Raw genomic sequence first — 14,778 nt, 5'->3', positions numbered from 1 at the left:
CTTGTGCGTAGCCTTCCTAATTGTCTTTCCTCATACCCTGCAGAGACTCCATTACAGTGGCCTCCTGAGGTGTATTTCAGGAGTGTTAGGATCACCTACAGCTGTTTTCCCCCCTTCACTAATTTTTAATGATTTTCTACTGATAAATAATGACAAAATAAATTTGTTAATTTCTAGACCATGGAGCTGTTTCCACTAGGAATCCACTGAACTATATTTGTTTTTCACCAGCTGTCTAAATAATTATATTTAGCCGACATTTTTTAAATGTCAGTAGAGAATGAATATGTTAATCATTAAATTCTCTTTTTGAACTTCCCTGTGCTCTCTGCTTCCTCTTACAGCTTGTGTAGGGGTTCAGAAAGAAGACAATTAACTCAGGTTACTCAGGGCTTGAAATCAGACAATTCTCGGTGTAACAAAAGATGAAAGCATGCAAATGGTATAAAATACTTACCTGAAACTAACATGGTTTTTGTTTTGTTTCTTGTTTTGCTTTTTTGGTTAGGAAAAGCAAGAGAAGAGTCACAGGATTTCTAGAAAACTGAAAGCTTTCTACCTTGTTCTTGTATTTTATACACTGTAAATCAATTCAGACAACAGAATATGACCACTTAGGAAAAAAAAGTCTAAGAATCAACTGTCCACAAAGTTGACCTGTATACCTATCATTTCAAGGTGTAAGTAACTCTCCCAAAGCACTACTCCAAATTTTGTATTTAAAAACAACACAGAGGTGTAGTGACTCCGGGTGACATGAGAGAACCAACACCCCAGCCAGTGTGTCCCTTAAAGTCAGCTGGACACCTACACAGGAGACTGCAGCAACTCTGCAAGGACTCCACAGAGCAAACCACAGCAGGCTGAGCAGAGAAGAACATGGAATCACAATGTGCCTACCACCAAACTGGCCATGAGTGTTCCCGCTTAGCCCTCCAGAACTCCAGCCTGGACTCCAGGTAGCCCAACATCCAGAAGGGAGCACCAAGATGTGAAAGAGGGAGCAAATCCTCTGCATCCCATTTGGAGGAACAGGAAAGGGGATTCCTAAGCCTAGAGAGGTGGCAGAAATCCTCCATTTCTCTCCCCTTGCCCCATTCTCCTGCTTCCTAGGCCAACACAAGCAGTGACAGCAGGTCCACAGTCACCTCAACCTCAGAAGGAAAAGAAACTTCCTCTCTGATTAGAGGAGCTAGGATCTCCCACAGAAAGACAATCAACTGGCTTTTAGCAAAGGTGCAAAAGCAATTCAAGGGAGAACTGGACATCCACACCCAAGTAAAGGAAATTTGATCTCAGAGCTTACACAAAAAATTATTTCTTTCCAAAATTACCTGGATGGCCACAAAGACACTGTTTAAGGGCTAGCATGCCACACTCTCCAGAACCCAACAGTTCTAGCAGGCAAGTCATCAGGGAAAGGATAGGTGAGCTTGGAGACACTTTGCCTCCAAGAACAAGTAGGACCATCTCTATCCCCAGGCACTCCTCACTTCAACAAGAGGCATGAAGTGCACAGTTGGCTTCAAAACTCACCCAGCATGTGCACAGAAGCAAAGCAGTTTTAGGGAAAGCGCTCGCGCTTAGGGCTGTGGCAGCGGCTCAGTGCACCCAACACCGACCCTGCCTCTCAGAAACCCCAGGGAGGCGCTCTCCTCAATGGAGTGAGCAGAAGGACCAATGGCTGCCACCCCCTCGGGGGCACTACTAATGTGAAATGGCCCAACCCAGGTTCAAATGCTGAGAGCCTCATTCTCTGAGGCACCTCTTGGTCACAACATGCCAGTCTTCCAGCTCCTCTGAGCATGGCTGCTGGCCATGCTGTCCTCAGCCCACTGTCCCTTTTTCAAGGATTCTGGCACTCTGAGCACGGGCCATTCAGTTGCCCCAATCACAAATGTGATGCTCTGAAAGGGAATGTCACAGACAAGAACTTCTAAAAGTTACCTGACTTTTTTTTACCTTCTATTTTTCCAAAGTTCCCAGCACTAAAACATCAAGATAGGTGAAAAATTCCTCTCCCACTACTACTGACACAATGTGGCAGCAATGACTGTGACTATTGTGTTCTAACACTCCTGGGAAATCCTACTTTTTATTGACATTATCTAGTTCATTACCAACACTGCCAACTAAAATAAATTAAAATGAGAGGGAGATAAGACACGCCAGATAACATTGTTTTCACCAATTTAATACAAAAATATTTCTGTTACAAACATCAGGAGGGCTTGGTTATTTTTAAATGGGACAGTCTGCTTCGGGTGTTCTGGCTTGCTGCGAACAGTCTCAGGAATGGATGAGCTCTTCATAAGCCTGCTTGGAAGCCAACAGTGCAAACCTGGAGTATAAGCTGCATCACTCTAGAGCGGGCCTTCCTGGGGTCCTATTAGACACATACTTAACAGTAATGGCTTTGCAGCAGCACGCTCACGTGCCTGGGCCCTGTTGCTTGTTGCTAGATATCCAAAGGGCAGGAGGTGCCAGAAGGCTACTCACAGCACAGCAGTGCCTCCCTCTCCATGGCCCAAGACGCTATTACTTCTGTTAGTCTTCGTGGCCAGCAAAGACACGTTGCATTTAAAATAATATCAACGCACAGCATTCCACACATTCACACACACCCACAAATGCATAATTTTAAGAACACTCATTCATTTTACATGACTTAGAGACCAAAATTTAAGTTTTTTTTCAGGACAGAATATATTAGCAATGCCTACTGGCAAAAATGCAAGTTGAAAAAGCAGGACTAAGAATGTAACTATAAATAGTCAAATGAAGAAAAGGAAAATTGGATGCTAGCATGTGAAGCCTGTTGATGCCGAGCCAGGGGAAGGAGTCTCACAGTCAGGGTCCTGACAGTGGGACTGACCAGGGTGTGCAAGGCACAGAGGACCCCACGCAAACAGTCACAGGGCTGAACTGAGATTACTCTACCAACCCTCTCCAACAAATTAATGGGGGAAAGAAAAAAAAAAAAAAAAAAACCTAGGTGAAAGGGCAGCAACGCCAGGTGGACACCATTCACAGGGTCGCACAGCGTACTCCTCTCTTGGCCATCAACAGAAAGACCCCTGCTTTGCAGAATATTTCTAAGAGCACAATACCTCCATAAAAGGAGTATTATATTTTCTTCAGCAAAATTTACTTTTCAGTTAAATTCATGGCTGACAACAGCTTGTATTAGGAGAACTCTCAGCTCTGCCAAATGTTTACAGCTCATTTATGCTTGCATTATCAACATTACCTTCCACCTATGCATATCTGTAGGACTCTCTTACAGCCAGGTGTCAATATTGTAGCTGTAGCTGTTATTAAAACCAGTTAACATCATCTTTGATGCTGAGCACATCACGAGGTGAAAGCCAGCCAGGGGGTGAGGGACTTCTGCACTGCCCCCCATGGTCCCAAGGTAGCTGAGTTCCAGTGAGGATGCTCATCATCCAACAGAGGACCCAAGAAATCTCAGTTTCATCCCATTGTTAAAAACAAAAGGTCTCTGACTTAGAGTGGTTCTACTTAGGATTTTCCCACTTTACAATGGTGCAAAAGCAATGTGCGTCCAGCAGAAACCGTACTTTCTGAATGTCAGGCTATACACAGGCTACAAGCTATGTGGTAGGAAACTCTCCTGATGCTGAGCAGGGCAGTGAGCATAGCTCCTGAACAGCCTCACACTCACCAGCGGCATGAAAGGCACTCTGCAATGCACTGTGTGCTAAGCTAGGATGTGTGGAAGGTAAGGTGTACTAAGTACATCCACTTAGGATAGCTTCAACTTATGACAGGCTTATCATGATGGAACCCCACTCTCCAGCTGAGGAGTACCTGTTAGCAAACTTTAGCTGTTCCTCAGAACAGCTTACCAGCAGTTCTGGCATTTTCTCCCTGCATGCCAAAGGATGTACCGCTTTGGCAAACACAGCTGTGGCTCCTTCTGGAGGCACTTCCCCACCGCACCCCCTCAATCAGATCACCCAACTCCTCAGCATAGCTGTGCCATTATACATGAGAGCAAGGCAGAACTCTCTTCTTTTCCTGTTTGAAGATCAGATTCCTAACTCATCCAGTTCTACCTTCTACCTCTCATCCACAAGTCTGTTCTATGAATGAATACTCTTCAGACTGACTGTTGGGTTCATGGTTGTTACACAGCCCACACCCAAAAGAGCATCCACACAACTTATAATTTCCCCCTTTTAAACTCAAAAGACTCAAGAAGTAATTTGAGGTTCTGGTGTTGTGACATAGTGGGTTAAGCTGCTGCCCAGGATGTCGGCATCACATGTGAGCACCTGTTTAAGAGTCCCAGCTACTCTACTTATGATCCAGCTCCCTGTTGATGTACCAGGAGAAACAGAAGATGACCCAAGTCCTTGGGCATCTGCCACTCAGAGTTCCAGGTTCCTGGTGAGGCCTGGCCCAGGCCTGGCAGTTGTGGCCTTTTAGGGACTGAACCAGCAGATGGAAGATCTGTCTCTGTGTCTCCCTCTATCACTCTGCTTTTCAAATAAATAACTCTAAAATTAAAAAGAAGAAGTAACCTGCAAATTCTTACAGAAGCTACATTTGACAGTCACCATGATCACACCTAATAATGGCACTGTTTTGAACGCTTGCCTTTGAAGGCTCCTTCCCAAATTTAGTATGGTTTTGTAGAACAATAATTCTCATAATCAACTTACCTAAGATATTAAATTGTAATTACATGATTACAATAACAAGTACTGCTGACAAAAGCAGGCTTTGGTACAGATTAAACTGACTCTTGACCAACATTCAACTTGGCCAGCTGACCCAGAAGGACACAGGAGCCTACAGGGTACCTGTCCAACCCTTAGCCATGAGGGTGTCAGCGTATCAGTGTGCTTCCCAGGAGGAGGTACCTCAGGAGAGCTCCCATCTCTCATACCCTGGGATGATTATTATCATTTTAAATGCACTGATTAACCTTCACACATATACATATGTGTGACATCAACTCAGACAGACACAGGTTGCCCCAACATGGAAAGGAGGAGCAGTGCACACAGCAGTGTTTAACAAAGACGGGCTGAACAAAGCCAGAGCAACCACCAAGACCTCCCCCTTCTTCTAAGGAGACCTCCGAAGGCTGGACCTGGACTCAGTGTCCAGTCCTCCTCTCTTTTCCATCTAAATCCAATCAGTAGCTGATCTCATGCAGTCTCAAAGCTTAAAACACCATCCATACAGCCACTGCAAAAAATACTGTCGACAACATCTCTCCAAAGCAAGCTTCCCCAGCCTGGACCTACTGCATTCGCCAAACCCACAGCCACCTCTCCCTCTGCACAGCTACTCGGGACAAATGGCTGGGCTGTCCTGTCTCCACAGCCAGCAGAGCTGCCACTGCTGCACGTCTTCTGAGAACATTCTGCCTCCTATACTCACATCCACTCCTCGATGGGGGCAGCAGGAGGGAGCGGGCCTGCCTTGTTTGCGGCGGTGCCTCAGGCCCTCAACAGCCTCCCTGGCGCACAGCCCTTAATTCATACTGCTGGGTACTAAGAGTCCCCAAAATATTTCTGGCTCCTCTGAGAAGTTTTTTATATATAATTAGGAAATTGGGAGGAAATTTTCAAATCTTTTTAAACTACATGATATTCACAGCTCAGAAATAACAAACAGACCACTTAATACTGGCCTGATACTCTCACTTTATGAAAATGAACCCAATGCTAACATAATTTACCCAAAGTCACAAGGACCCGGGGATCCCAATGCAGACAGTCAATGACAGACAAGAAGTGCTGCCAAATGATCACCCACCAAGACCACGCTCCTTTGTTAGATGCAACACAGCTCTTGCAAATATCTAGAGCAATCAGGGACATGCAGCACTTCATCTGGGGTATGTACAACACTCACCAAGAGGCTTCTGGCAGCGCCATGGGTTACGGAAAAGCCTAGGACCAGACTGGAGTCTGCTGAAGTGCCAGGTAGCAATTCAAAGCAGACAGAAATGAAAAGCTGAGCAGCCCAGATCCAAAATCTCAGAGGCACTGGAGAAAGCAGGTGCTGCTAACTGGACTTCCTTCCTTCACAAATGCATCCTTATCAGAATCTACTATGAATCTCCAGCAGAGTGAGGGTAGCTGCAGGTCTGTAATCTGGTTAACTGTCATCCGGTTCGTATTTACTGTTCAAAGGTTCTTCATAAAATGCAGTAATCTAAGGAGCCACCCAGAAAACTCCCCAAGGCCAGTTTCCCACAAGTATGAAGAAATGCCACCTTACAGATTTCATCATTTCCCTGTCCCAGGCTGAATGCCCTAATGCACAAAACTCTGGAATCATTTCAACAAGATATGGAACACACTGCAAGGGCTGCTCCAAAGCGCCAGCCCCTGCTGAGGTACAAGTGCAAGCCCAGTCGAGATAGGCAGGGTGAGCCAGGTCTCCCCTAAGCTCCAACTCCGCTCACGTGACTGTACCATCCCCTGGTCAGGACTGAGCATGCCTTAGGAACATAGCCAATTCCAATAGGAAGTTTTCCCTAACATTTTTGTTAGAAATGATGACTAATAGGCGATTAAAAATTAACAAAATAGAGACAAGCGTTTAGCCTAGTAGTGATAAACATGCCGGTTAAGTTACCTGCGTCTCACCTTAGAGTGCCTGAGTTCTGAGTCCTGGCTCTGCTCCCAGCTCCAGCTTCCTGCTAATACAGACCCTGGGAGGCAGCAGTGGAGGCCCAAGTAACTGAGTTCCTGCCACAAATGTGGGAGACGGAGAACGAGTGCCGCATTCCTGGTTCACCCTGGCTCAGCCCAGGCTGTTGTTGCATGTGGGGAATGAATTAGCAGACGGGCAATCTCTCTTGGTGTGTCTCTGTTTCTCAAATAAATAAATTTTTTAAAACAGGAAGAAATCCTCTAAACCTAAAGGAAAAAAATACTTTAAAAAATTAACAAAGCAGCTTTTCCACAAACATCTCTTCACCTGGTCTCCATAAGCCCCAGCCCAAGAAGCATACAGCAAAATATCTTTTCCTTATCTTCCACAACAATGAGGATACAAAGGAAACCTGTGTCACACTTCAGTAAAGCACAAACCTGCACCAACATCCTTCAAAACAAAAGCTCTTGCCCTTTGTGCACACTAACTGCGTGGCATCTTGGGAGAGAGCTGCATCAGCTTGCACACTGCACACTTCTTCTAGCAGAGAGCATTGCTCGGTTCACTCACCCATGACTGCTCTACATATGGGGATGGGTTAAGAAAAATAAAGCTTTTGACCTCTAGCTCTCAGCTAATGGGGAAGGGAGAAGGAATGATATGATGAACACATAGCAGGATAAAAAATAATAATGCATGAAAGATGACAGTATTGCCCATTCACATCTGTACTGGACTTCATAGTTTGCAAAGCATGGATTTTCATGTAGACTCAGTGGCCCTCAGAATAGTAACTAAGCACTAAAGTTATGCTGTGGAAGAAGGTTCAATTTATGTGGTTGGGAAGGATCTTGGAGCTGAGACTTCAGTGGGCTCTAAAAGATGCAGCAAAGCCTCAGAGAGGTAGAGAAGGAGAGGGCAGCTCAAAGCCTTCCAGAATCATACACACCCCTGCAGCTTTCCACTGGCAGAAGATGGAGAGCCAGGAAACTCTGGGCTGCAGCACTTGGTTTCTAGTGTGAATTAACAAGGGCTACAGAGCAAAACAAGGGAGACAGTTAATCAAAACCAGGGACACACAACTGAAATGAATGACTAGCCTGCAAGAAAACAATGAACATGATGAGCTTTCTTTTAGGTAGATAATATGCGTCTCACAGACATAAAACTGGGACTTGGGGCCGGCACTGTGGTGTAGCTGGTAAAGCCACCACCTGCCGGCATCCCACATGGGCACCGGTTTGAGACCCAGCTGCTCCACTTGCAATCCAGCTCTCTGCAGTAGAAGATGGCCCAAGTACTTGGGCCCCTGCACCTGCATGGCAAAACCCGGAGGGAGCTCCTGGCTCCTGGTTTCGGATTGGCACAGCTCTGGCTGTTGCAGTCAATTAGGGACTGAACCAGCAGATGGAAGATATCTCTCTCTCTCTCTCTCCTCCTTCCCACTCTGTGTAACTCTGAATTTCAAATAATATAAACAAATCTTTTAAAAAAATTTTAAAAACTGAGACTTTCTGTGATTTAAAAAAATATTTATTTATTTGAATGGTAGAGCAACAGAAAGAGATATCTCATCCGCTGATTCACTCCCCAAATACCTGCAACAGGGAGGGCAGGGCCAGAACACCAGGAGTCCAAAACTCCTGGGGCTCTCATGTAGTTAACAGGGACCCACAACTTGAGCCATGACTGCTGTCCCCCAAGGTGTGCAGTAGCAGGAAGTGGGATTGGAAGCAGAGCAGCCAGGACTCTAACCAGGCCCTCCAATAATGCAATCAGCATGGGAATTATAAGTGGTGGCTTAGCCCCTGTGCCACAACACCCCTGTCCCTATGATGGGTTTTGATACTATGGTTCTCCAGCACTGAAATTTGTCTTTTATGTTACTTCATTCTCTATTTTTATTACAAAATACTTGGTTTTCTCCTTATACACACTATAGTAAAACACTCTCATTTTGTTTTCATTTTGTACATATCTCCACGTGGGGAGCGACTGAAATGTGGTCCAGCTTTCAGAGTAAGGACCATAACCTTAATTACTTTTATATGTCTCAGAGAAATTAGGAACAATACTAATTATGCAAGTTACCATACATTATCACTGATGGATCAGGCCTGTGTTTTAAAAATTGGAACTGATTACAGGAGAAGTGCTTGCGCATGCTCCCTCCAAGCTCCTGACCCTCCCAGCTCGATTCGCACACGCTCACTGTGTGCCAGGCACTATGCTAAGCACATTAGGTAGCAGAGTGCATCAAAAATACTCATGATAAAACTGAATTAAAACGTTAGGATATTTTGTGCCAAAATATTTTTAAATCTATGCAGTTTTTTCATAATACATGCTTTTCACAAACTTTCTGAAGATCCCTGGCCACTTGTATGGATGAATTTTTGGCACCAAAATAAGTTCAGCTGTAATTCCATCTTCAACAAACATTTTAAAATATTCTCACATATTTCTCACATACTAACTTATTCAATCCTCTAAAAATTCTCTGAGGTATATGTTATTATTGCTAATACTTTATTTTACAAAGGAGGACAGTGAAGAACAGAGAGGCAGAGTAACTTGCCCAAGGTCACAAAGCTGTTAAGTTTTAGAGGCAAGAGTTGAACCAGATAAACCAGTGCCAGAGTTATATACTACACCTCTATACATGAAACTGTCTCTCCAAATAGCACACCAGACTTAAAAATGTAAGCACTGGTTTTGGCTTCTTCAGTTTTTAGGCTTTCTCACGTACTTTTTCAAAAATCATGACACAATGCAAATCACAGTTACTTTTATAAAAGTCACCCCAAAATACAAGGTTTTTATCATGCTTCCAAATAATGCACTTACATTTGAACTTTGTGTGCCATTTTTATTAGGAAGTGCACCTGCTCTCGGCATTACACTCGGCAAAATCATTTGTTTAACGCTTATACAATAAGAACGTCAATGTCATCATTTGACCATCGAGTGATCAACGCTGCTTTGAGAAATTTATTTTTATACATATTAAGGCTTAAATGTTAAGCAGGTATTACTTGATTCAAATAACCTGATATCTATACAAACAAGGGAATTCTTGTAAAATAATAGTCAACACTCTCTTGGACAACACAGCATCCAATGGTGCATTTGTCAACACTTACAGACATATAGTGCTGGCTCAGAGTCCCCCAGGCCACAGCAAGTAATTAATGCTGACATAAATCCTGGTGCTGGAATGGCAATGAAGGGCACTGCTGGCTTCAAATGACAATCAGAAATGTTGTTCCAAGCAGGAGGAAGTGCTCCAGAACGCTGGCTGTGAATCATGGGACAAGCCAGTTTGCCTTCCACCTGTGAAAGCTCTACACTGCGTGCCTATCACTGAAATCTAGAGCAAAAGCACTCAGCGTCTGCCTTAATGCAGTCAAACTGGAGAGAACTGTTGTGAAAGAAAATTTTTAGCAAAAGCCATTAAAGTTGGCTCTTGTGTCCAATACTGAATGGTTCCTCAAAAACCAACTGGCCAGTATGCCTAAGACCATAAATACCCATTCCAGTCAGAAACAGGGAAACACTAAGCAAGACAAACCCCATTTAGGAAAAGACACTTAATTTACTTTATAATGTGTACAAATCTCCTCTTCAGGCACCATTTGGGGGTTAAAAAATGTAAAATAACCCTGCAAAAGGATATAATTAGAACACAGTGGGTTTTATTACTGCAGCTTTCAGCATGGCTCTACTAATGCCCATTGTTTATCTCCACAAATAAAGAGCAGGCTGGGAACTGTCCTAGTTTCTTTGAGAGTTATCAGCTGAAGCTAATGTTTCCTTAGAGGGAACTCCACCAGGGGCCTGGCCAGTTTCTTTGCAGGATTTACAGCAGGCAGCCGCTGTGGGAGGGAACCTGAGTGCCCACAGGGCAAGTCTCCTAACAGTCCTCACTGGCTCCACTTACCAGCCAGATAAAGGGCAGTCTTGCCCCCATACACAGCAAGTTAAGAGGACTTCAATCATCCATGCTAATGCGCAGCACTCCAGAAGCAAAATGAGCCTGTCTTTGGTGGGAGCATCAGCTTTTTCCTGACCTGTTCACCTTCAAATGCCCGTCACACAGGGTCTTGGACCTACTTGCCTTCAGTACTCAGTCCCTTTCTTTCCCCTTCTGTATCCCACAGTCCACTGGATTATGGGTGTATGGTAGTATTACCTATCTTTTCTTTTCTTTTTTTCTTTTTTTTTTTTTTTACAGGCAGAGTTAGACAGTGAGAGAGACAAAGAGAAAGGTCTTCTTTCTGTTGGTTCACCCTCTAAATGGCCGCTACGGCCAGCGCGCTGCGCCAATCCAAAGCCAGGAGCCAGGTGCTTCTCCTGGTCTCCCATGTGGGTGCAGGGGCCCAAGCACTTGGGCCATCCTCCACTGTCCTCCCAGGCCACAGCAGAGAGCTGGACTGGAAGAGGAGCAACCTGGACAGAACCAGCGCCCCAACCGGGACTAGAACCCGGGGTGCTGGCACCGCAGGCAGAGGATTAGCCTAGTGAGCCGCGGTGCCGTCCAGTGTTACCTATCTTGACTCAAGTACTCGTTAAGATTTAGAAGAAGCCACCATTCAGAAGATGTATTGGAAAACTGTGGTATACTCCCCATATGTTGTCCCCAGATGTATCCTGGGAAACCTCTGTAACTCCCCCCTCCACCTCTCCAGACACACCTTTAAAATGGGAATAACTTGAGAAAGACAACACTTAATACAAGGCTAGCATGCTTAAACACCCAAAACATACACCATCAACAAAACAATACCTATTGCTGAGAATTCTCTCCAGCCTCAGATCTGGTATGAACAATGCTGGCCATGGTGGTGCCAAGGCAGACACCTCAAATTTGAGCAACAGAGATAGCTCTGGCAGAAGTAAAGACTGATGGACTCCACAACATAGCAACAGAAATAATGATCAGGCCAAACTAAACAGCTGAACAACTGAATTTTTGCAGTTCAGCTCCTTACTGCAATATGTTTAAGTATCTTGACTCAACAGGCAAATCCTACTGGGTCAGCTGCACAGAACATTTGTGCATAAATACATGTCTACATATGGGATGAAATATTTGCACACTAAGACTGCAGACTTATTCTGCACTTGATACCACTAGTTTGACCATGGGATGAACCCAGTTACCAAAACAACATTTATTTGTTAATAGCAATACTTTGTGACAACGATGGAAGAATATCCCAAAAAAGGCTTTTGACCACAATGCTATATACAGATAGGCCCTAACATCTATCTTCATTTTGATCATCCTTCAAAGGGTTCAAAAATTCCACAGCAACTTACTACTGCATATCAATGTCAAGAGTGCCAAATTCTCAGAGTGCCAAAATATTCATTTATAAAACACAAGTAATATCTCTCTTAAAGGACTGAGTGCATGGAAAAAAATTTAATTTAGAATAGAACACTTAAATATCAAAACTAAAATGATGAGGATTTCAAAAGAAAACACAGAATATTTTCAGTACTAGGAGGCTAGCAAAGACTTCCCAAACACAGAAAGTAATAATTATAAAAGAAAAAATTATTATATTTTGTCATATGGAAAACACTTTATTATCAAATGCCACTGTTTTTTAAAAAAGACTAAATAGGCAAGCCACCAACTGAGGGAAAAGAAAAAGGAGAATTGGTATCTAGGATGTGTAAAGAACTCCTCCAACTCAGTAACAAAATTCTCACTGCTGTTTGTTTAGAGAGGCCTGTCTGGAGGGGACAGGTCAGTGGAGGGAGAGGAGAAGCTGGCAGTCTCTCTGCAGAGAAGAACTGGGGGTTGCTGGCTGAGGAGGAGAGTGATGTGTTCAAGACTACTTGAGGAAGGGAGAAAACAAAAGCTAGACAGATGTCAGGACAGCATAAACGATTTAAAAATGTGCTGTGCCCAGTGCCAGTAAGTCTCCACTCAAAAGACATTTGGACTTAAGATGGCAATTTTGATACCCTAATAAGTTGCTTTCAGAAAGCTTCTGCCCAGATTTAATGCTGGAAGCAATGATCCTTATTTAAATTTACACAATTCTTCAGATCACAAAACATAAGGTTGTCTGGATGGAAAAATACATTTTACTTAAACTGGGTTCATATCATATCACATTTTAAATATTCTTAAAATCTAAAAATAAACTTTTTATAAAAATAAACTTTCAAGTCTTCTGCAAGAATAAGCCAAAACTGTAAGGATACATAAAACAAAATAATATAAGATGGATAGAGTTGCAATAATTAAGTTTTTCAGCCATAATCCCTGAGCTGTGACTTTATGTGAAGTATTCTTTTGGTTGTGTCTGGACATATTCTGTTGGATTCATAAAGCATAGCACATTGCCACACAAGTGCTGGCAGACTAGTGTACAATAAACAGATATTCACCGTAGTATTTCAGGACATCAAATAGTATATATCTTTTATCTCTGTTGTTTTTGAGTACTTACATTAAGAATTTTACAAGTATTGAAGGTTTTTCCAATGTAAGGCTAAATACAGGAAGGGTCAGGTCAATCTCATCTGATGGACCATCCCTGGCCTCTGCCCACAGCATCCAAGGACTGCCTCACTGCAGCCACGCAAATGTGCCCTGGCAGCTACATCACACAAGTCAGCACAAGAAGTGCCTGAACTCCAGCATTCGTTCTCAGGGCACTGTTAGAATTTTTCACTAAACAGCCAATGAGAAATGTTATCACATGTGAAACTAAAGAATTTTTTCCTCTAGTTGTTAAAAATAAACCAAAATACAATTTCAAGTACCATTAACACAACAGTAACTGAAAGAGTTTTCACCAGAATAGCTAAAATGTCAAGTAAGTGAATACCACCACCAAGAGAGAATATTAGTGAATATCAAAAGTATTTTATCTTAGGCTAAAAAAAAAAAAAAAAAGCATTATATCATATTATCGTATTTGAAAGGAGAGGCATCATAAATACCTGGGAAGAAAAACAGGAAAATAGTAATTTCTAAAATATTTATTGTATTTGAGAGGTAGAGTTACAGAGAGAGAGAGCGAGAGAGAGAGAGAGAGAGAGAGAGAGAGAGAGAGAAAGGTCTTCCATCTGCTGGTTCACTTCCCACATGGCCGCAATGGCCAGAGCTGAGCCAATCCGAAGCCAGGAGCTTCTTCTGGGTTTCCCACAAGGGTGCAGGGGCTCAAACACTTCGGCCATCTTCCACTGCTTTCTTTTTTAATTTTTTTTTATTTATTTGACAGAGAGTTAGAGAGCTAGAGGTCTTCCTTCCATTGGTTCACTCCCCTAATGGCCGCCATGGTCGGAGCTGTGCCAATCCAAAGCCAGGAGCCAGGTGCTTCTTCCTGGTCTCCCATGCGGGTGCAGGGCCCAAGGACTTGGGCCATCTTCCAATGCCTTCCCGGGCCACAGCAGAGAGCTGGACTGGAAGAGGAGCAACCAGGTCTAGAACCTGGCGTCCATATGGGATGCCAGTGCCGCAGGCAGAGGATTAACCAAGTGACTCAAGGCGCCGGCCTAATCATCCACTGCTTTCCTAGGTCATACCAGAAAGCTGGATCAGAAGAGGAGTAGCCAGGACATAACCAACACCCATATGGGATGCCGGCACTGCAGATGGAGGCTTAGCCTCCCATGCCACAGCACCAGCCCCAAAAAGAATACATTAACACAGCTCAGTCATGAATGGCAGATCCCAGTTCTGCCACTTACAAGCTCCATGACTTTTTAGAAACCACTGGACCTTTTTACTGTAACTTCCATGAGGCTACCTATCACATTTCACAGGATAATTACAAGGATTAAATGAGATAATGGATGCAAAAGCCTTGTGCAAACTTCTGGGTACAAATTATACAGGTAATTATTATTAACACTAATGTAAAATTTTCTCAGTAAGAATTTGGAATTACCAAAAGACCACATGCTAAGAAAACAAAATTTAATCATAAAACCACACCAAATTAAAGGTTTCTGGGTTAGGAATTTCATCTTGTGGTCACACTAGCATTGTGGAAACTAGTAAAATTTTCATTTTCAACCAACAATAAGGCAGTGGGGATAAGCCAGTCTTTTCTTTTCCCAATCTAAATAATTTGAGAAAGTAATGAACAAAAGGTCAAAAACAAGCAC

General features: G+C 43.4%; 2 protein-coding genes across 24 annotated transcripts in view; one reads left to right on the top strand and one right to left on the bottom strand.

Annotated features, from left to right (window-relative positions):
* LOC108175891 (serine/threonine-protein kinase MARK2) overlaps positions 1 to 14,778 on the top strand; it is a 657,969-nt gene that overhangs the window by 334,525 nt on the left and 308,666 nt on the right. The gene's annotated exons all lie outside the window — the stretch shown is intronic.
* Positions 1 to 14,778, bottom strand: part of SIPA1L1 (signal induced proliferation associated 1 like 1) — a 429,087-nt gene that overhangs the window by 252,844 nt on the left and 161,465 nt on the right. The window contains exon 1 of one of the 18 annotated variants that reach the window (XM_070065183.1): positions 6,633 to 6,854. The exons of the other annotated variants lie outside the window; for them this stretch is intronic. The gene's annotated coding sequence lies outside the window, so the exon portion shown is untranslated. Of the gene's footprint in view, positions 1 to 6,632; positions 6,855 to 14,778 lie in introns of those variants that run through there. 18 annotated transcript variants of the gene reach the window in all.

Source organism: Oryctolagus cuniculus, chromosome 20, assembly GCF_964237555.1.
Source record: "Oryctolagus cuniculus chromosome 20, mOryCun1.1, whole genome shotgun sequence".
Lineage (NCBI taxonomy): Eukaryota > Metazoa > Chordata > Mammalia > Lagomorpha > Leporidae > Oryctolagus > Oryctolagus cuniculus.
Note: the sequence above shows the minus strand (reverse complement) of the source record. Positions and strands in the feature narration are given on the sequence as shown.